Source organism: Diadema antillarum, unplaced genomic scaffold (genome assembly GCF_040938485.1).
Source record: "Diadema antillarum isolate AM-2024a unplaced genomic scaffold, OU_Dant_1.0 scf00000010, whole genome shotgun sequence".
Taxonomy (NCBI): Eukaryota; Metazoa; Echinodermata; class Echinoidea; order Diadematoida; family Diadematidae; genus Diadema; species Diadema antillarum.
Window position 1 is genome coordinate 2143754 of NW_027270899.1, and position 22940 is coordinate 2166693.

The 22940-nt window shown below is 39.1% G+C and overlaps 1 pseudogene; it reads left to right on the top strand.

Annotated features, from left to right (window-relative positions):
• The first annotated feature begins 405 nt into the window (after positions 1-405).
• Positions 406-22940, top strand: part of LOC139720194 (zinc finger protein GLIS3-like) — a 114438-nt pseudogene continuing 91903 nt past the window's right edge.

Consider the following 22940-nt stretch of genomic DNA (forward strand, 5'->3'; position numbering starts at 1 on the left):
AGGATGAAGATCAGGATGATAATGAGGAAGAAGAGGCTGAGGAGGATGAATATGAGGATGAGGATGAGGAGGAAGAGGAAGAGGTGGAAGAGGAATATGAGGATGAAGATTAGGATGATGATGAGAAGGAAGAGGCTGAGGAAGATGAATATGAGGATGAGGAAGAGGAAGAGGTGGAAGAGGAATATAAGGATAAAGATGATGATGATGAGAATGATAGAAAGAAGAGGGGAGGAAGATGAAGATTGAAGGAGAGGATGAAGAGAAGGAGGAAGAAGGGAAGAGGAAAAGGAGGAAGAGGAAGAGAAGGAGTAGGAGGAGGGAGAGTAGGGGAGGAGGAAGAGGAAAAATAAGGGGAGGAGGAAAAAGAGGAAAAGGAGGAGGAGAGGAGGGGAAAAGGAGAAGATGGAGGAAGAGGAGGAGGGAGAGGAGGATGATTATTGCAGAAGCGCAGGTATCCATGAAGAGATAAAAACACATCAAGAAGAGTCAAGGAGCATGAGAAAAACAAACAAACAAACAAAGGAACAGGAAAGATTGGAGGAGAGAGGCAGGAGTGACAGAACAGAGGTACAATCCCTTGAAAGAAATAAGAAAGGAAGAACTGAAGGAAGAGAGACAGAGTAGAAAGAATATATCAGAATGAAAAATAGCAGAAATGAGAGAAAGTGAGCTAGAGAATGATCAAGAGAATGAATTAGGAGAGGAGAAGAGAATGAATGTGGTGACATATGATATAAGATGGCAAAGGGGAGGAAAAACAGGTGCACAAGGAAAAGAAAATGGAGAAAGGGAGGGATTGAGAGCAAAGAGAAAGAAGATGATGCAGATATTATGAGTGTATTTGAAGTGGAAGGGTAAAAGGATGATGTGGAATGGACCAGAACGGAGAGTAAGAGGGGATCGAAACAATGTGGGTGTGAGCATCAAACCAAGTGAGGGCCTGTCACCAGCCAGTCTTGTTTTTAACCTTTTTCTCATTTTTTGCCCCCACTTTCTTTCTCGATGTACGTCAGCCGAATAGAGAGAGAGAGAGAGAGAATTTCTCCTTGACATTGGGAATGTAATGTCTATTTTGTGTTTCAGTCTGAGATGTGATGTCATCAGGGCATACTTTTCTTATCAGCCATGGAGCATACTTTGGTGACACATAATAGGCACATGTGACTATGAGTATCAAGAGCGTAGCCTAGGTTCCAGGAACTCTTAAGGGACTATCTCACTGAGCGACGAATACTTGCGAACATAGGGAAGTTTGGATATCGCCAGGGTGCGTAAAAGGTTGCAAAAGGTTGTTAAAGGTTGCAAGTAAATGTGCAAAACAGTTTTCCTTGTTGCAAACAGTTGCTTTTGTTGCAAATAAATGTTGAACATGTTTACATATATGGTAAAACATTACACATCCTGGCCCGAATTCAAGAAGGTGGTACAAATGAAACCATGGTTTAAACCATGGACAAAAACCATGGAGCGCCAAGTGTCGCACGAAATATTTCGATATGAAATTGGTCATTTCGTTGACAAAATGACCGTTTCGTAACGAAATTATCATTTCGTGGACGAAATGTTCATAAAGTTACAAAATGTTCTCATTTCATTACAAAATAATCATTTCATCGACGAAATGACTGATTTCGTAACGAAATATTCCATGTGACACTTCGTGTGTTCAAATCAGTACCAAAGTGTATGTCTCCTCATGCTAAACTACCTGAGAGCAGTTGTGTACTGACAACTTGTGATAAAGTCGTCTGTATGAAACTTTTTTGTCTGTGTTGGGATGTGGGATGGAATATCGGCATCCATCTGTCTTGTGGAACAATTGTAGACACCCAACATTTGTCTGTATGCTATCTTGCAAAAAGGTTATGTGAAAGTGCGATCATTGTCATTCTAAGCCTCTTCAGGACTTACAGGAGTATTATGTTAGAAAGGAATGAAACATCCTTGCCTGCGAGGCGTACTCGAATCTACTAGGGACAAAATGCTTCCAGATACAAGAATTGATGATAGAGCCTGTTCTGGGGTGCAGTTGTCATGGCAACTCCTGAAAGATGGAGGCTGTTGGTAGGAAGCTCTCCTCTTCTGCCCTGCTTGCTCCGAGTCAAAACAGTACTAGGCACAATAAATCATCACAAGCCCCCAAGTCTCCTGGATGTACTGAACTGTTTCAAATGTTATGACTAGACGCCCTTCTACTGATCTACGTGCTCTGTCCCCGCCGTGAATGCACATCAAAAGCTAAGGCTTACTCCTTGGGAGTGATGTCTTCAACTTTGCCCCATGTAGTCGCGACTTTCTGCCTGTCAATAGGACTTGAGCACATGTAGTCACGACTTTCTGCCTGTCAGCAGGACTTGAGCACGTATGCTGAACGGTACTGAGAACCGATGCCAATTTCTCTAGACCAGATGTACCTCTACCAGTGTGCACACATGCTTGATGCAGGCCCAGGAACTAATATTAGTTGTTCCAGGCAAATTTTATCTTTACCATTTACATCTCCTTGTAAAGTCATTGAAAGGAGATACTGTATACGCCAAATATTTCGCGAGGCTTTTATTTTCACAAATTTCGCGAGTCAGGTGCTGTTCACAAGATTAAACTGTTAATGACTGCTACTAATAATAAACTTAATAAACTGCTACTAACTGTTGTATTGCTCTGAGTCAAATTTTCCAAACATGCCTTGAAATGAGGCCAGTTTGAGCAAATATGACAAAAAGAAACCTTTACAGAAGACTTTTACAGGTCTTGAAACTGAGGATTTCATACTGTAGGATATTCAAGATTATTCAGTCGTAACACTTTTTTTTTTTTTTTTAGCTTCGTAGTGTTTTGTTTGCATTCTAAATTGTGTTGAAGTATCATAGGAATATCATTACACCAAGGCTATTTGTGGTGACACAAAACTCTCTAAGACCAGGGGTGTATCCAGGATTTTTTCTGGGGGGGTCGTAATCAAAGTTTTTGGACCTTTACCTTTGCGAGGGAGCGGAGCGACCGAGCGGGGGGAGGGTGTGGGAGGGGGGTGTCCCCCCTCCCACAGTAGGGAGTTTTTGAATTTTATATCTTAAAATGGGGCCATTTGGTGCATACAAAAGTGACTTTTTCAGCATACTTAAAAAAAAAAAACACCCATTCATCATGTTAAAATTGGTGATAAAACCTGTGTTGGCCACTTGTAAGTTCGTTAATCGGTAAGTTGAAAACTGCATAAGTGCATTTAAAAAAAGTTGCTAACTAGCTAACCTTACACCTTCCTAATACATAGACCCCAGGGTAAAAAGCCCTCGAAAAACAGAAATTGTCTTTTACAAAAAGTGGACCTTTTGAAAATTTGGGGGGGGGGGGGGGGTCGTACGACCCTCCCGACCCCCCCTTGCATACACCCATGCTAAGACTATCTAGAGAAATAGAAATCAAGGTCTATGTTGTGAGTTGATCTAGACAACCATGCATTCTCCAACGTTTGATGCTATCCAGCAGGTCACATTAAAAGTGAAGGAGGACTGGAGGAGCATTTTCATCAAAGAGGCTGAGTGAAATCATATTTGAGATTTGATGCATGAAGCTGTATACTTACTGCTGAGTGACATACACACAGACACACATTAGAAAAAATATTAGAGAAACAGGTGCAACATTTTATGACGAAAATTGTAATAACCGCAAGAGAATGACTGATTTTTCGAAATTCCTTTCTCCCTGCCTCTACGATCACTGGAATCCATGTTTGAGTTTGGAAGAGAAATAGAATCACTACATGTGTTTTGCCTTGCCCAAGTTCGCAACACCACCCGCTATTGTGAATACCCCCCCCCCCCCCCCCCCTCATCACGGTTGTGGGATTTGAAATGAAGTTGTTGCAGCATGCTGCCAGGATGACATACTGTAGTTTGGTCACAAAATCCCGTTTGCTCTACAGCTCAACCTGAAATATTGTGATTTTCATGCCAAGGCTGTTTCTTTAACGTAAGCATCTTGCTTTGGACTACGAAGCAGTTGTGTGTTTGCCCTTATAGCATTGAATGACTTCTTTATCCTTTGCTTCTGTGTTTCATCTTTGGAGCTGCAGAAGGTGTGGTTTTAAACTATGGCCTAACTTCCCAAAATGTCAGATATTAGCCCTTTTGTACAATTTATAGCTGATGAAAACCTACTGACTGTACAAAATATGAAATTATCTCAAAGCAAAAATTAAGTGGAAATATTTTCATAATCTTTGCTTCATTTCTAGTGTTGTAAAGAGTCCATTCAAACTTGTCAGCAAATGTAGTAGAGCTAACTTTGATGGTACTGTAAAGGCAGAAATATTCAAGGTGTGCAATGTTTGCAAATTGAAGCCAATGGCCTCTTTAGCGGCATGAAATCATTTTGCGTATTGCCACCGGCATTCATTGCAAATTGTGCGACGACACCTTTCACATGCATTTTACTTTCACAAATCCTGGCTCCTTGTGAAATTTGTGAAGTTTCGTGCACTCAAAAATTTTGGATGTTACAATACTCTTTAGAGATTAAAGGGATCGTATAGTTTCGGTTGAGACCTAATTTCAGGTTTCTAACATTTTTTGGTGAGATGATGAGAAACCTCTTATGAAATATGAAAGAACATGTACTTCTCTGAGGAATTCAATGTTTATTTGATGAAAATTGGTTTTGAAATGGCTGAGATATCCAAAAAAGAGGGATTCTAATAAAGTGTGGGACCCACACTTTATTACGATCGCTTTGTTTTACTTTGTTTTTGGATGTTTCAGTCATTCCAAACCCGATTTTCATCAAATAAACTTTGAATTCATCTTAAAATAGTATTTTCTGTACTATATCATAAGTGTTTTCTTGGTATCTCGCAAAAAGTTAAAAGCCATTTCTCATCTCCACCAATACTGTAGTATCCCTTTAAACGTGTCATGGAATATCACATGCCACACACGTGTTCATGCTCTTTACTTTAAAGCAACAATCATATTTTTTTTAATCAATCATGCAGATAAGAGACAAAAATTGAATGTGTTTTTAAGCACAATAATTTTTTTTTTTTTATGCTGCTTGATATTGCAAGGGAGAAGGAATGCCTATTAACCCGTTCCATTTGGGAACCGGGTAGCGTGTGTATTAGGTCTATGGGGATTTCAGAATTCAGTATGGAATGGGTTAAAGGCAGTGAATGTAATGCAGTGTTCAACCTCACTCCATTGATGTCACCTTTCGTGCGCCCTCCCATCAAGCCCCGCCCAGTCATACCGTTCTATGGTCGCCATATGTTCAGAAGCACAATGGACACAAAGGAATGCTGATTCGTTTTCGAGTTCTAATTCGAAACGATGCTCTAGTGAACGTCGTTTGGCTTTACGTCTTTTCGTTATACCTCATTTCGTTACTCAGCGTTTAGACGTATAAATTCGTCGTATAGCTATGCCGTTCTAGTATAAATTTTTTGCATCTGAACACCCTGTATGAGTCAGATTGAGGATGTAAGGTCATCATTGTAAAGGAGAAGGATAGAAAGCTCACTAAGGGTGTGTTTATGCTCAATTTGCGAAGGCAGAATCAGCGTTTTGAAACGCTGATTCAAAACGCTGATTCAAAATGCGCACGGGAGCACTGTTTATGCTCACTTTCTTCGAGTCTTGGAAAGAGCGTTTGCGATTGCTTTGCTGACCTCAGCAGAGGCAGGTCAAATTGGGGCGCGTGCTTTTTTTGAAGTTCTGGCCTGAGTGTGTGTATTGTTCATGTTCCGTAGCATGTCTAATAAAATTTCGATTGCTTTTACGCACATACATGAACTGTAGACAATGATAGGAAATACGAGTATTTATTTCATCTACAAATTTTGACAAAATCGGAATGTATGATATGTAGTGAGCTCTTCATGCATTAATATGTCTGTCACCGTGTACAGTAATGTACCAACAGGGAGCTCGAGGGATCAGCACTTCCAGCACAGTACAAGGTCAGCTGGCCTGGCGCGCGAATTTCAAGTGAACCGGAAAGGCGATGGAGATGACGTAATTTAAATGCGTTTGTGATGTGAGTTGCGTAAACTTATGCTTCCCCGTCAAACGTGATTAGTCAGAAACGCCGGTCGTAAACGCACTATTTTGTGCGTTTTGAAACGACGTTTTGAAACGGCGTTTAGATCAAAATGAGCAAGGACGCAACCACGTTTTGAACTAAACGCGTATCAAAACGCTGATTCTGGCCCGAAAAGGGGAAGCATAAACACGGCCAAAGTACCCCAAACCGTACATGGCCTTTAAGGGACCCCGCTACCCATACTGGCAAGTGAAGAAAAATGGAGACATTCTCTTGGAGATGCAGAGATGCTCATATAGATAGGTCTATTGACGACTGTCCTTGGTTTTCCCTTTTGAAATGAGAACATTTCATGAATCTTGAGACCAATATTTCACTCCCTCTAATGATCAGTGATTTATGCCATTCAGTAATGATTTCTCATTATTACCTCTCCCCTGAAGGCTTTTCTCTCTAAAAGAGAGCCTCCTCTAGAGATAAAAAAGAAAATATGGGTTTTATTTTTTCTGTAACTGTAAGTAATAATTCATCAAAGAAACACTCTGAAATATTTGAATCATTTGCGGCGATGCGACGAAACTCTCCAGATTGATCAAATTGCTTCATAAGTTTTCCTGACTACAAGAAGTTTCAGAGAAAGAACAGATTTCATTCATGTCATTTTCAGATCCACCCAATTCAGACGGTGGTGTGTGCTTGAATAAAACTTTGATAATTTAATACGTCCAGTAGACACACTTTGCTACTTCATGATTTTTTCAAAGAATCATATAGGCCTGAAAACTGAGCTCACTTTTGTTTTCTGTGTTGTATCTGTTTATTTAGATTCGTAAATATTTGATCAGATGAACAGACTGGCAGTAGTTTCATCAAAATTTAACTTGATTACAGGGTGCTACATAACTTTTTTTTACCACTTGCCCAGTCGGGCAAGCAGATTTTCAGATTGTTGCAAAACACTTGCCCAAACATGAATTTTACTTGCCCGAAAAGAAAGTCCAAAGATATAAGAAAATGATATAGAAAATCCCTTAAAAAGTCAAATACTTGATGAAACACAATCATTTGAATTAGGAGCACATAAGCAAAGTAACAAACTTGGTTCAGTAGAGTGTTGGTGTTGTATTGCATTAAGACTTCTTCACATATGTGTTGGGAAGTAAAGGTGGCTTCAAAACATTTTGCTTGCCCAATTCGGGCAAGCATTCTTTCTCATTGTTCCACAACACTTGCCCAAAATTGATTTTTACTTGCCTCGGGCAATCGGGCAAGTGCTTATGTAGCACCCTGGATTAGAAGTTAACCTGTTGAGGATGGGCTGATTTTGCTAAAACATGCATTTCCCCTTGACGCCTGCCCGGGTATACTGAACTCGGGACTACACTGTAGTCTTTAACAGGTTGATGGGATCCTAAAACTTGGCATGTTCTTATAGAGTGACATATGTTACAACCACTAACCCTCCCATGAGTTTGTGGGTAATAAAATGTTGTGTCAATTTTTTATTTTAATCAGGAATGAAGCAATTACAACTATAAATATTACAACACTAACTCTCCCATGAGTTTGTGCTAAAAATGTTGTGAATATCATATTTCTTTTTATCGAGAATGAAGCAATTATAATGCTTTCCCTTTAATGTCATCATTAGTGTGTTACAGCACCATAACAAAATTTGATGCAAAGGTTAACAGTTTCTCATTTGGGTAAAATATCAAAAGAGGAATTCTGTAGATATTTGTGAGTAGGTCAGTGGTAGACTCATAAGGTCATGATATAACTTTATGTAATTTGCATAATTATGTAATTGCTATAAAAAATAATTGATCCTAATCAAATCATTGGCTGAGAGCAGTCACATAACCAGTCTCTCATTTTGCGTATCATATACAACGAAAATAAGTTTCTAATACAACTAAGTTACTAATACATACTCACTGACGTCACAGCGTAGATCATACTTTGGAAGTGCGCCCTCAATCAGTTACAACAGTTACAAACGTGTGCTCAATCTCTATTAAATTCCCTGTAAACAAGATCGTCTTCAGTGTGTTTGAAACATTACTTTGGGCATCATGGCTTTTGAGCAAGTTCTACACGTAGCTGACTGACTGGTATTTACCCATAGAGGTTAATTAAGAATAGTTCTTATTTCCATTTTATAAAACAAATAGTGCATAATGCATGTCACACCATTGAACATACCCTTGAGTGTGCTACATCTCTACTGATGCACTCTTACTTATGTATTATTTATTCATATCACAGTTTATGAAAATGTGTGGATATAAAAAAGTCTTTAGATTTTTGCTCTCTGTCTGATTGGAAGAAAAATTTCTACCTTTCTATAAATTTGTGTGACATTACTCCCTTATTTAAGCTGTCGTGATCGTGGTATGGAGTGGCACTTTAAAGTTGTCTTGATCGGGCGGTGTCGTCTGGCGGAGGGCCTACGTGTGGAACAGGCACGAGGGTGTGAATAGAGGCTTGTGCTGCCTTGTTGTCTGTTACGAGAATCTCATTCAGTCTTTGGATGCTTTGCCTGAGGCTGGGGGATTTTAGTTTTTAGTTTTTTTCCCCAGCTTTGACAGGTCATCAGAATCCAGGGGTGCCCGATGTTCCCCTCTCCTTCACAGTTTGTCTCCCCCCCCCCCCCTTACTCTTTCATCAAGTCTTCATAAAACGGTCATGTCAGAATTTCTAATCCTTCCTTTATCTTTCTCCCGGACTGAATAGTGGAACACGATGCATGGAAGAGGTCATGGCTCTGGCATTGAATACTTGGATCCTCTCATGTCCTCATCTTTTTGGGCTTGGAGTTAAGCAGAAAATGCAAGAGAGAGAAAAGAGAGATATCTAGAAGAGAAGCGATAAAGGAATAGAGATAACTTGTCTAGAGTTTAACCATTGTAATGCATCAAAGAATGGCAATAAAAAGGTCTTTCAGCTCTGCGGTATTAGGCCATATTCTGCTACAGATTTGTCAGATGTTTAATGCCGTGTTCTTCTTTACGTGCTTGAAATTCAATGGAAAATTCATGTATCCACATGATTTAATGCCGGTAAGCCTTTGAGACATGCCCTGGTGAAGTTTAACAAAGTTTGGGTGGGCTTTTACCAAATGGATGTCATCCAGAGTACGCTTGCACTTTTCTGTGCTGGCGCATCATGAGGAGTATGATCAGAACTGACATGTTCTCGAAAGGAACACCTGATGTTAACTTTGTGAGGACAATTTCTCTCAAAATAAGGTACTTTTGGGGATGACACAACATTTGCTCCTGTGACAATTGCTCCATTTTTATTTTTCTGAGGACTTAGGGTTATGGTTAGGGTTGTGATAGGGTTTAAGGTTTAGGATTAGAGTTAGGTTTATGTTTATTGGTAGAATTTATGTTTTGCTTAGCGTGCAGATATTTTGTGGGAGCAATTGTCGCGGGAGCAATTGTCGCAGGAGCAAATGTCATGGAACCACTTTTGGGATACCTTGCATTGTCGGCTCAGAAGCAAAAGGGCATCAGCACTACAATGCAAGGACAGTGAGATTAAAGGACAAGTTCACCTTCATAAACATAAGGATTGAGAGAATGTAGCAATATTAGTAGAACACATCATCGAAAGTTTGAGGAAAATCGGACAATTGGTTCAAAAGTTATGAATTTTTGAAGTTTTTGTGCAGTACCCGCTGGATGAGAAGACTACTGCAGTGTATGAATAACTTAGATGTCACATGCGTACAACAATATAAGGAAAATATAAAGAGAATTTCACAAAATTTCATCTTTTGAAAAAAGTACACATTCCCCTAACTCGTTACCGACAAATGTTATGGGCAATATTATTCCCCCTGCCTCTAGAAAGAGGCAAGTCAAGTGCTGTTTTATTATGCGAAAAAAGTGAAAATATGTTGAATTTTCTTTTACATTTTCTTTATACTGTTGTACGCATATGACTCACAAGCCGTAGTAGTCTCCTCATCCAGCGGTTCCAACACAAAAATTTTAAAAATTCATAACTTTTGCATCGATTGCCCAATTTTCCTCAAACTTTCATTGATGTGTTCTACTAATATCGTTGCATTTTCTCAATCCTTATGTTTATGAAGGTGAACTTGTCCTTTAACAAGCTACTGCTAGGCTTGCAGTACAATAAGTGGCTCAAAATACCACAAAATCAATTTCTGTACATTCTCCTAACTTGCTGACATCGTTTCAGATTGTAATGATGCAAGTCAGACGATGTCATTACCGGTACCAATCTTTTTCACTTGATCTAATATCCGGTCCAAAGCTGTATCAAGACATCAACTCCCTGTTTGAATGTGACCCAGCTGAATTTGACTTTGATAAATAGATTGAAATCAAATCATCTTCCTGTTTTCGTGTCACTTTGATTAATTTTGATTTTAATACGTGGAGTGAAATCAAATCATCTTCTTATTTTGAGTGTCACTCAGTTGAATTTTGACTTTATCAAATGGAGTGAATTCAAACCAATGTGATGGTAAAGATTCTGTTCAGATTGGACTTAAAATAAAAAAAGATGACTGATTGTTGATACTTTTTTGACCCCTTCCGAGATCATCACGATTTCAGTGATTTCTTTCCATTCGTTTATCTTGCTGTCCATGTTTATCTGTAAAGTAAACATTCCATTCCATATGGGGCAGTTGCATTTTCTTCCAGCAAAATTTGAAATCAGAGCTATTTTCAAGTATCACCTTAGGCTACCAGACAGCTTGACTAGATTCAACTGAGATTGGAAATAATGTGTTCCTAAAAATACATTGCTGATCTCTATCCAGAGTTGCTCCAAGTTTTGTGGCTGTATCGTAAAAGGAATTATTTTTTCCCCTAAAAGCTGCAAAAATATGAATCATAATACAAAGAGAGATGTGCCTTGACTGCGAGGCAGTGTCATGGTTAGTGGATTAAGAGCCATGTTTTCCAATACTGTAAAAGTGGAAATTTTCGCAGTGTAGAAATTTTCACGCATTTCACACAACCAGAGGTTAGCGCGAAAATAAAAGAATGCGAATATTTTTGCATGCTATATGTTCCAGTTATCAACGTCCTGATTCCGCGGAATTAAAAACATGTGAAATTCATGTTACCCGGCCAAGCGCAAAAAATTACTTGCGCTAAAATATCCACTTTTACAGTACCCGATAGTGTGGCTAGTGGATTGTTAGTTGTGTTCTCAAGGAGTGGGGTTAGTGGATTCTGACCTGTGTTTTCAAGGAGCAGGGCCATGGTTCCAGTCTTGACATGGATGTTGCTTTGTGTGGGCAGGATGCATTCCCCCCTCTACCAGAGGCGGTACATGGATACCCAGTAGGAGGATGAAAGTTCTGTTGAGATTTCGAAATGCATACTTTGGTTCAGCATGGACCTACAACGAAAAGGTCCATGAGTTCAGTGACACAAGAATTTGTATTGATATTGATGCAGACATTGAATCTGCGTTGTGAATCTGCACAATTGCACCAAAAATTCTACACCAGAAGTTCGACCAGCAATTCTATGAAACTTGTGACATCATGGCAAAAAACAAATGTAGTACTGCCCCGACCACCCCCCCCCCCCCAAAGAAAAAAAAGATTGCATGTAGCCTGTCAATCAAATCATGCATGCACACTGTACTGCGTTCCTAAAGCTCACAAATTCTGGCAAGTGTGGTACTGTAAAACTCAATATTTTTGCGGCATGAAATTTTTGCAAATGTGACCAGACAGCCTTGTTCGCAGCATGAAATTTTTGTGAGTTGCCTCTAACATTCAATGCATATTAGTGTAGACAAGATTCGCAAAATCAAAATGCATGCGAACATTCCTCGTTTGACAGTAATTTCAAGAGATTTGATTGCAGTGTAAATGCAACAGGTCATGTGTCATCATTATCACTGTAGTGATATTTTCCAGTGAGAAAGACCCTAATCACACTTGTCAATTTCATGCACTATACCTACTTTCAGTATGACTGTGAGAATAAACATGCAGTTCTGCAATCATCTCCTTGGTTTTTTTTTTTTTTTTTGGCATTTTTTTTTCATCTTTTCATCCCAAACTCAACCTTCTGACAGGTTGTTTGTCTCTTTACTGGTTGCACAAGTCATCGTCTTCTCGGAGTGATATCATTCCTCGCAATCTCTGGCCAGCTGCAGTGCCATCTCAGTGTGGAACATGTTGATGTAGAGATAGGCAAGACCTTAGCATTGACCACTAGTGTTGGTTCCAGACTCTTGGCGGTATCATTTTCTCGTGTAGTCCAACCAAATCAGAGCTGAAGGGGCATCTCAGACACCAAGCATTAACCTTTAGCAGGTGAACCATCTATGGCTGCCCCTCTTGGAAGTCAATGAACTACCCGTATTCTTTTTTCATGTGTGTGAGGTAGTGTGTGTTTGTCTGTGTGTCTGTGTGTGTGTAAACATTTATTTGTGTCTGGTTGTCTGTGTGTTTATTATGTCTTTATCTGTGAAAAGGTCTCTTTATCTTTCTCTTCATTTTATCCTTGTATCACCACAGTCTGCAGGGATACCAGTTTTCAGGCAAAAGCCTGAATGTGCAGGCCCTGGTAGTATCAAAGTTTAGGCCCTTTATATACCAAAGTAACTTCATTGAGATGCATTTTAGGCCTTTTCTTTCATTTTATCTTGCATCCTTCAATCTGGAATTTAATCATCAAAACATAAAAATGAGTTTCTTCTTCTTCCTTCAGTGGAAAAGAATTTGACGTTGCAATTGCCTCTGGTTGCTAAAGGGTTAAAGCTTATGCTCTGTTACTCCAGGTTGAGGAAATGTTTTTTACAAATGCGTGACTGGTTGACAATTCAAGTCTTGCACAGAGCCTAGTGATCCGATTTTGATTAAATCTAAATGTAATGTTGGGACCGTGACCCCTTTTAAATCAAATACCAAGGAATTACGGTCTGCCCCGCAAACGTCTCCAGAGACGGTATCCAGAGCCTATTAGAACCAGCTCAGGCCGGGACTCTGGGTTTTTAGAATGAAAAGAAAGAAAGAATGAAAAAAAAAGTTTGTGTTTGTAAAGAGTTTTTCCAAGTTCATGGAGTGACAACACACATATGTCTACATGCGACTTGTTAGAGCGGAAAGTCTGCTCTGCTTGCATGCTGTTTTTGCGCGTTGTGTTACCAAGACGATTCTGAATAAGTTTAATTAAATGTTCCATGATTCTATGCCTAAATGCTCACTTAAAATCCTCATGCATATTAGTTTGATTGTTCCTATCACAAGTTTAGACACATGATATCTTAAAATCTTATCTATTTGACTGTGCATCCAGTGTTGTGATTTGAATATTGTAAATAGCAAAATCAGTTGAAATTCAAATCAGATCAAATCTTATCATTTGAAAACTATCATATGGTGTTCGAACAACATGTTTTGATGTAATTTCTAATCAGTTTTATTTAGACACTTTCGATTGTCACAGGCAGCAATAAAAAAACAGAAAGTAACGTACACAGAGGTGTGATTAGCCTCGCATTAACCTTGTGAATGCAGCCACGTGTTAAAGAAATGCACGTTTGCCATATTTCTTAACTATATTGTCATTCTGTATGGTCAGGTTTCAACTTCTGTGCTTTAAAAAAACATCATCCTATCATTAGTGATATACGAGTTGCAGCCCTCAGAGTGACCTCTTCAAATTGGCAATGCAAATATAAGAAGAAAGAAAAGGCAAAGTACCTCATGGGCAGATTCATCTGGGCAGTGAAAATGATTTACGGAGAGACCACCTCGAAACTTTGATATCTTAAGTAATTTTAACTGGGCAAAGTTTTTTTTTTGTATTCCAGGGGATGAGGAAGAGAATAATACCATTTTTGATCATTAAGTTTTTTTTTGTTAGTTTGTTTGTATGTACATGTGTGTGTGTGTGTGTGTGTGTGTGTGTGTGTGTGTGTGTGTGTTGAGGTGAATCTAGTTTGTTGAAATGGCTAGTTAAGATGAAGCATAGGAAAAGAACAATGTGGTTGATAGATTATATTTTTCTGTTGTCTCTACGTGCAAAATGTGTGAAAATTTCTACTTTTACGGTATATAGATGATAAAACATGTTTGAACCTACTGGCCATGTTTCAACCAAGGGAGATTGATTGGAGAGACAGCTGAGAGGTATGAACAAGAGTGTGTCCTGGCAGAAGTATCTTAACCAACAATGACATCATTACTTCAACTCCAATAATTCACCGAACCCCTAAGTGAAGTTCTCTCTCAGTATGCTTGCCTGCAACGATAAATCTCTTGACAAAATGTGGTTACATCAGCATAAAGAAAAAGTTGCTACGTAGAAAAACTACGAACATAGAACGGAGAATGGAGTCGCGACATGGATAGAAGACAACGAAGGAAAAAGTGGGAGAAAGACATGGGGAATGGGAAAGAAAGTGTTTTATGATATTATTTATGATGGAGGCGTGGTTGAGATACGTTTGATTTAAGGTCTTGCCATTTCTGTGACAGGGGTATAGTAACTTTCTTGTCTATATTAAGATCTTTTTCTCGGTCTGTTGACCAGATGATATATGACCTGGAAGAGATGGTTACCAACAGAGAAGAGTATATAAGGGGGGAGATGAAGATACAGAGAGTGTGTGAAAAGAGGAGATGGTAGAGAAGCATGAAAGAGATCCATGAAGCAACTTTTCCATATTGTCGGCTGAGAACCAGAAGGGCTCTTTACATAATTTTTGGAGGTATTGAGTTATTGTTATCATGTTGTAGAGCTCGATCTCCATTACATTATGGTGTCAATTTTAAATTATTTTCATTTTTAAGTATAAAGTTAAAATTAAAGGGTGTGTACAGTTCTGATTTAGCTTTTAACATTTTGCGAGATATTCAGAAACCACTCTATGAGATGTCATAGAGCATGCAATTCTAAGGGGTATCAAAAGTTTATTTGATGAAAATCGGTTTTGAAGTGGCTGAGATATCCAAGGACAAGGTGAAACAAAGAGATCCTAATAAAGTTGAGGCATGTAGTCTTTTATTATTATCACTTTTTTGGATATCTCAGCCATTTGAAAACCAATTTTCATCAAATAAACATTGAATCCTTCTTGAAATTACATGCTCTTTCATATTTCATAAGAGGTTTCTCATTATCTTACTTAGGAATGTAAAAATCATGAATCCCCACCTCAACCAGTACTGTACAGCCCCTTTAAGACCACAAAGGAACAATTTTACCATATTATTGGAACAATGCCCACCACTCTACCTACTTTTGGTTAAATGAACTTATTTCATGAGAATCGATTGTTCCGTTTTTATTTACGCTCAAATCTTAGAATGCAGTAGGGCCCTTCTAGTTCTCAGCTGATGTTTTGAAAGGTACAGAGATGAGTTGACTTGACAGTTCATCAACTTGAAAAGAAATAAGTTTTAAAATAGGCATCACTTACTTTTCTTACAAAGAGGCTTTAAAAGAAAAGTGACAATTGTTTTAAGCATAAAGATGAAAAAGTTAATGCTGATTTTTGTGAAATATTGATATAAGTTTCTCCATTCCATATCCTAGACTTGAATTTGTGCTTATTTTGATATGTTTGAACTTACATTTTAAAAAACAAAATATCTTAAAGTTGATATTTTTGGGGGCAGTCTGTCCAGGGAGGTGTCACCTCCCTGGTCTGTCCCACAAAAGATACATGGAAGACAGTTTCTCATTTACAATGTCTGAAAACAAAGGTACATATTAGGCTAGAGAAGATACATTAAATTGTTAGAAGCACTCATTGTTGAGGTAGGCCTATGTGAGGACATTTTTGTGAAGCAGATAGCTTTTTTAATTGACTAAGTTATGTTAGTTTCTGTAATGTGAATACTTTTTTTTTGACAGCATGTATTTTTTATACATGTACAAATTCTCAGCAAACATAACAACTAACAGTGCAGATTTGATGATGTAACACAACAAGGAGTGATCGGATCCCTCGATGCGAAATAAGCCTGAGATTGCTTTCTATTTATAGAGCTGTCTATAAATATCGGCAGTAATAACCCCGATGACCCCGTGAAATGTGTAAGGAAAGAAAGAAACCCTATCAACTAAGAGCTTGTGATAGGCGGGCAGGCTTGCCTTTCTTTTACGCAATAGTTGCCACGGTTACTGCATGCTTGCTTCAGTTCGCATGAAATTGGACCACTTATTTTTTTTTCTCCTCCTATTTTTACTCCCCTCCCCATTTTCTGCTTAGGCATTAGGAATGTCATGGCTTCAGCATTTGGCCTGCACCCCTGTAGTAGCAGTTGGTAGCTGGGGTTTATTTTTGGGTCACAGGGTTGTATGTTTGTGAGCACCTGTTGTTGACTGTAGTTCATATGGAAGAGGATTGGTTTAATGTGACAGAGTGCTTCCAGATATACGCCAACAGATGGACATTTTAGTTTAGCTTTTCGTGTTTTGTCTGTTTGATTTTTCTTCGAAATCTGCAATGGCAGTTGTGAATTTGTGGAATGCCCAGACAGTTACACAGGTTGTAGATAGATTGATATAATGATGAATTCTTGGTCTCAGTACCATGGATCCTATTGAAAATGTGAGATTCAAAAGTATTGAAATGGTTAATGATATGGCATCAGGTTAAACAAAAATACTAAATCATGAAAATAGTAAACAGGGAACATTTATGTCTGTAACTTGGACAAAGCAACATCAACATGCTAATTTCCAAGAGGCACAATGAAAAATACACATAGGCAACAAATGAAATTATATAACCTCTGGTAGCATTTAGCTATTAGCTTTGTGAAGCAAGGCAGTCATCTTCCTTAGATATAAGATGCTTTTTTTCAGCAAGAATTGACATGTAGGTACTCTTTTAAATGCCATTCTCATAAAACACTTGAATGACTTCAAAATATAAGAGAAGCACTACTTCTGCTACCACTTCAACCACTATTCTAATACTGCTACCGTACTACTACCACTAATGCTACTATTACTGGTACTACTACTACTGCTGCTACTACTAGTACTGCTGTTGCTGCTGCTGCTGCTGCTGCTACTACTACTACTACCATTACTACTACTATACAACTGCTACTACTGCTACTACTACTACTACTACTACTACTGCTACTACTACTACTACTACTACTACTATACAACTGCTACTACCAAGTACCAAGTACTACTACTACTACTACTACTACTACTACTGCTGCTGCTGCTTCTACTACTACTACTACTACTACTACTACTACTACTACTACTACTGCTGCTGCTGCTTCTACTACTACTACTACTACTACTACTACTACTTAGTATTTCAACCACTTTGCTACTGCTATCCCCACCACTACCACTATTATTTCTTCTGTTATTATGACTGCTAAATCTACTTGTACACTTTCTGCTGATGCGGGTCAAAAATGGTACTATGTCTCAATATCACCTCTTCTGTCTAGAGAGAAAAAGAAAGAAGGGTGGATTTATTGATCCTCTGCCCCCTTCCCTTAATCCCTGACTCCTCTTCACTGGCGTTGGATCTGGTAGGAACAAAAGAGGGTACAGTCAATTAGGGCCGGGGTACAAAAGACACCAGTCAGGCTTCAGATGAGATGTTAAAGATGAATGCCGATGGGCAAACCTGTTAACTCCTTGCACCCCATATCTTGGAAGTGTAAACCTGTACAGGGCCCTGTTTTATGAAGAGTTAAAATTGATTATAAAGTTGATATCTATGATAAGTCTATGGCAGCCAGTGTGTTAAGGTAAGGAAATTTAAAATCGATTTTATCTTTTGATAAAACAGGCCCAGATGTATGCCATGCCCTACCTGTTTCATAGGAGAATCTATATCTCCATATCATATGACACTTGACTTCAGGAGTTTTATTGGCATTTATGACACTGTTGTCCTTTTTGATTGGGGGGGGGGGGGGGTGTAGGACTTGTAGTTCCTGCTAATTTTGAAAAGAGGCTGAAAGATGGGATGTAGAATTAGTCTAAATGTAGGGGCCTATGTAGTCTTGATGGCGGGATATGTCAGCCAGTATTTCCATTTCGTTTAATGTTCTTTCTAATCCCTTTCACAACAGCAGCAAAATATCATTTGAAATATATGCCTGTCAGAACATTCGGCTAATTGTACTTTTTTTCTTCTTCTTCTTTTGAGGTTGCCCCATAACAGAATATTTCGTGGGATTGGTTGACCTATAAGAAATAGAAGGAAGCCAAAGAAATGTGATTTGGTAGTTGAAGGGCTAAAAGTAATCTTGCCTTTAGAAAATGAGACGGGGGGGGGGGGGTTGTTTTTGTTGTTGTTGTTTTTCATTTTCCATCTGTGAAGATGGCTGGATAGCCCATATTCAGCTACACTAAGCTGGTCTTCCATGGGGTCCAGTTGGATGTGGGGTGGGACCACTTCACCGGGTTAGACACCCTGCTCTTTTCGATGAATGAATGAAGCGGGATCTTTTACGTGCATGAGCTGTGACTCTCTCATACACGGGACCTCCATTTTATGTCCTATCCGAGGGACAGAGTGTTTTGCCTCTTGCTAGAGGGGACGGTATGTTTACACACAACATTGCTCAGTCCAGACTCGGGTTCGAACCCGGGCGGCGTGATCGTGAGGCAGACGCGCTACCGACTGAGCCAACTCACTGAGCCAACTCACCGGGAGGGAGGGGGAGATGGGAGAGAGAGAGAGAAGGAGGAGAAATGGAAGAATGGCAAACAGAAAAGGCAATAGTGCAAATACAGTGTAAAGGACAGATCTATTGAGGGCAGAGTCTGATGCAAGGTGAAGAAGCGAAGCGAAAAAAGTGTTTCTGTAATTCACTGTCTTCACCCTCTAACCAAGTCTGACTCGGGCTCCCGGGCCTGGGGATGACCGAGACGGATTAGCCGAAGATACCCCTCTCCATGTCCTGTCAATTCTACATCTTTTGATTTGGACACGCTCGAACATCATAAGACCTTGAAAGGCTTAAAGAGTTCCTTTTTTTTACACACACCCACTTAAAGTGTCCGTATCACACATTCATGTTTTTCCCTCTTAAATTTGTTGATGCCCCAGTGATCGATCCACTTGATAATCTGCCCTCGTTACATAATGCCCAATTCACATCTGACAGATTAACCCATGCACACTTGAAATATGTGGCCTTTGTATACTTTGGAGGGTGAGTCAGTTGTATGGTAGATGTACGTTACAAAAGAAATATAAGTCAAGATGGAAATTATCACAGAAAAACTTTACAAGAGCCCTAATTCACCACAGATCATCTTTGTGTTTCATTTGCACAGTTTGTCTGTTTGTAGGTTTGAATGTTTTTACACGAGAACGACATATAACAGAGCAAATTCAAACAGGAGACTGTTCCCCTCCACGATATTGAGCAAAAATGAATGATAGTGAAAGGTAATTGAGCATGATGGAAGGGTTGGAGGAAATAAAGAGTTAGTGTGGTGACAAACACTTTGTACTGTGTCCTCTGAGTGGAATATGCACATCCCACTGAGCGTTATATGATATGAGATTTGTTTTGTTTTTTTCTTTTCAAAATGCCTGCAGTGTATAGTCTTAGGTTCAGACTTAATCAATTTCAAATGTTTGTGATCATCCTGGTACCTGTACTATAGCAGATTTAGATTCTGACCCACGAGCTTCTTGTCTACTTTCATACTCCAGCAGTGCACTATTACCTCCGCCAAGGGAGGAGGTTATGTTTTCGTTACCATTGTTTGTTTGTTTGTTTGTCGGTGTGCAAAATAACTCAAAAAGTAGATAATGGATTTGGATGCAACTTACAGGAAAGGTTGAGAATGACACAAGTAACAAATGATTAAATTTTGGTAGTGATCCAAGATTTTTTTTTGAATTTATGAAGGATTTTTGATATTTTGACAGGTATGGTCAATGAATTCGGGGGTTCAAGTTGCGCATTTTTTGAGGTTTTCAAATGCACACTAAAGTGCGTGCTCTGGTTTCTGCTAGGGCGAGGTGTGCTGCGCAGCTGAGGGTTTATGACGTAACAAAGGCTTCTATATTGGGAAATTGGGCGATTTTTCAGCATGTATACCTATGGATGGAAATCACTGCTCTCTATGGAAGAGCCCAAAGAGCTTTCCCCCAGTGGTGGAGAGGAAAAAAATCTCGTAGGGAAGAGCAAGATCATCGGTGGAAAGTAGCTGCTTGGCGGAGGTCTGCGCTCTCAGAGTGCTTTTCTAGTTATTATTTTTTTTTGGGGGGGGGGGGAGGGAACTGTGACATGCTTGGTTTGAGATTGTGAGAAAGCCAGTTACTTTGTGTCTGTCCTCAAAGGAAGCATAAAAAAATTAAGAAAGATTGAGGAACAATGATTGATTTTCTTTCTCATAGCTATTTGTAATACTATGCCATTCAGTGACTGGAGCCCCATATGATAGTCCTGTAATGAGAGTAAAACCATATTACCCACTGTGCCATTTGACCCGTTGATTTGAGAGGTCATTGTGCGGGAGTGTTGGTTTATCTCGGCTCGAATCACTGGAATCACGGATGGATCGGGGGTGCGCCAGGTCTGTGCAGTCGAGTCCTATGAGTCACCACTGTTTGTTCTCGTCAGTGACCGATGGTGTGACGAGCTCTTGAGTATTTGGGAGATGTTTGCCCATAGAACGGAGTTTGGTCATTGGATGCCCCCCTCCCCCCCTCCCCATGAATGGTTGTCTTCATGAAGATAAATGCAAATATTCAAAGATGCTGTATTTTCTTCTTCAAATGCTAGAATAGGATTCAGTTCGTTAGAAACATTAGAGTGATTGTTGAGCAAAAAGGTAGAGATAGAGAACAAGTTGTTGCATTTTCCTGGAACTATATACCACCCACACAAGCCACAGATGTCATTGACTTTCGTTATTTTTCAACTAGAGCGTGGTGTGATTCATTTTTTTCTTTCTAGTTAAAGCTGAAAGATGATATGTGGGGAAAAGACATAGTCACAGGCAGGGGCATCCGATCCTCTTCGTTTCTTCGCCCACAAGACATGGTGTGAAACAAAATCTCTCTTATCCTGACCCACTAACAGTGATGAATGGAGGAGTTTGTACCCTACTAGCTCTCACCTGCTGGCTTCATGCGGGAACAAGGAGTTGTACTCAGTGTCTTTTAGTATTCATCAGTATTTATGTCAGTCATTTTACTTGAGAACATCTCCACTACAAAAAAACAACAACAAAACAAACAAACAAACAAACAAATCGTAGAATTTTAAAAAATGATCTGTATCTCTGCCTTCTCATTGATGACATTGTTATTATTGCGATTTGATTTCTTGCTAAGTGATATTATTCATAGATTATTCAAAAATATGCTTCATTAATCACATAAATTGTACCATAGTGCATACACTGAGACTAAAACAGAGGAGTGGTCCTTGAATATCCTGCCTTCAGAAACTGTCAAGTCTCACACGAAGTTGTTCATCATGCTCTGATTGATTCCTTTTTTTCCCCTCAATTTTCCCAGAAATCATCCAAAGGAAGCATAGGAATCGTGCTGTTTCTGGGAAATTAAATGCATGCTTGACTCTTTATCACATATCATGTCATTGATACTGGAAGAAAAGGAGTACCGGTATACCTACGTCTGTGAGCCGTATTGTTGTTTTCAGATTTTGAACAATTGTGTGGCCTTTGTTTGGGTCAAAAGATAGAAGATGAGTCCCTTTCTGATATATAATTTCTAGTATACTGTATATGTTAAGTAATGCATATGTGAATTACTCCAGGATTAATTTTTTGATGTGCATTACACCCTGGGTCAGTTAAGGCCCTAGAGTATAAGCCTTCAGTTGCCCGTGTGAAGAGCTCCTTTTCATGCCTCAAAATGGCCTATTGCAGAGAGCTTTAATAATAGAGATCCTTTGTCCCTCTTCACTACCAGTCAATACTTGGTAGTTCCACATCAGAGGGGCAGCCCTGGGTTAGAGCAAATGTTGAGATTAAAGAGACCTGACATTTTCTGTGAATCAATCACCATCATAGGTGGCATGATTTACAATTAATTGTTGTCATTTAAGTTTAAACGAAGTTAATATCTTGAAAATCTGCTGAAGATTGTTCATTCTCCAAGCAGGACAGCAAACAATTTCCTGGCACATAGAAAGATGTGTGGTTTCCTATGATGTTACAGATAGTTTTCATGCTTTTTCAGCAGTGCTAGCAGCCCTCTTGTAGGAAGCTGGTGACCCTCTTCCATCATCATCATCTACTCCAGATTTGAAGTAATTCTTGGCTTTGACATTTGATCGTAGCTGTATCATTTTTCAAGCTTGCTTTTCCAGAATTTATGACCAATTTCCTCACTCAGTTGTGACATTGATGCAACTCAGATTTTGTTCTGACATACTGAGGCCTTTAATCGAGATCGTAATGTAAGAGTAATGTAAGGAAAGTGGGTCTAAGACTCATTGTCATTCTTATTGAACGCATCTTCATTTGTGTGGAGATCTAAGTGTGAGAAGGAATAGACCTGACATGATATATAAGCTTTTCTTTGTGGCAGATAATTTGGGCAATCAGGAATGCAACTGAGTAGGGAATGAGGATTTGTCAGATAGCATCTAAGCAGTGGACAGTTTGAGAAAGATGGGGATCAGATGGTATTATTGGTCATCTTATCATTGGTCTTACCATGATCCATGGCTAACTTGGATGGAAATAATATAAAATTGATAAGACTTGCATAATTTTGCCCATAGATTTCATGGTATTTCACTTTACTTTTATTACCTAGGTTTATGATCAGAAATTATCTCTGTGAGTTTTTAATGTTCATTTGTGATACATATCAAAATCATCTCTTGAAATAAAGCTATCATATTTTAAACAAAACGAAGTGTTTCACATTTTCCTGGCATGTTATCAGTTTTG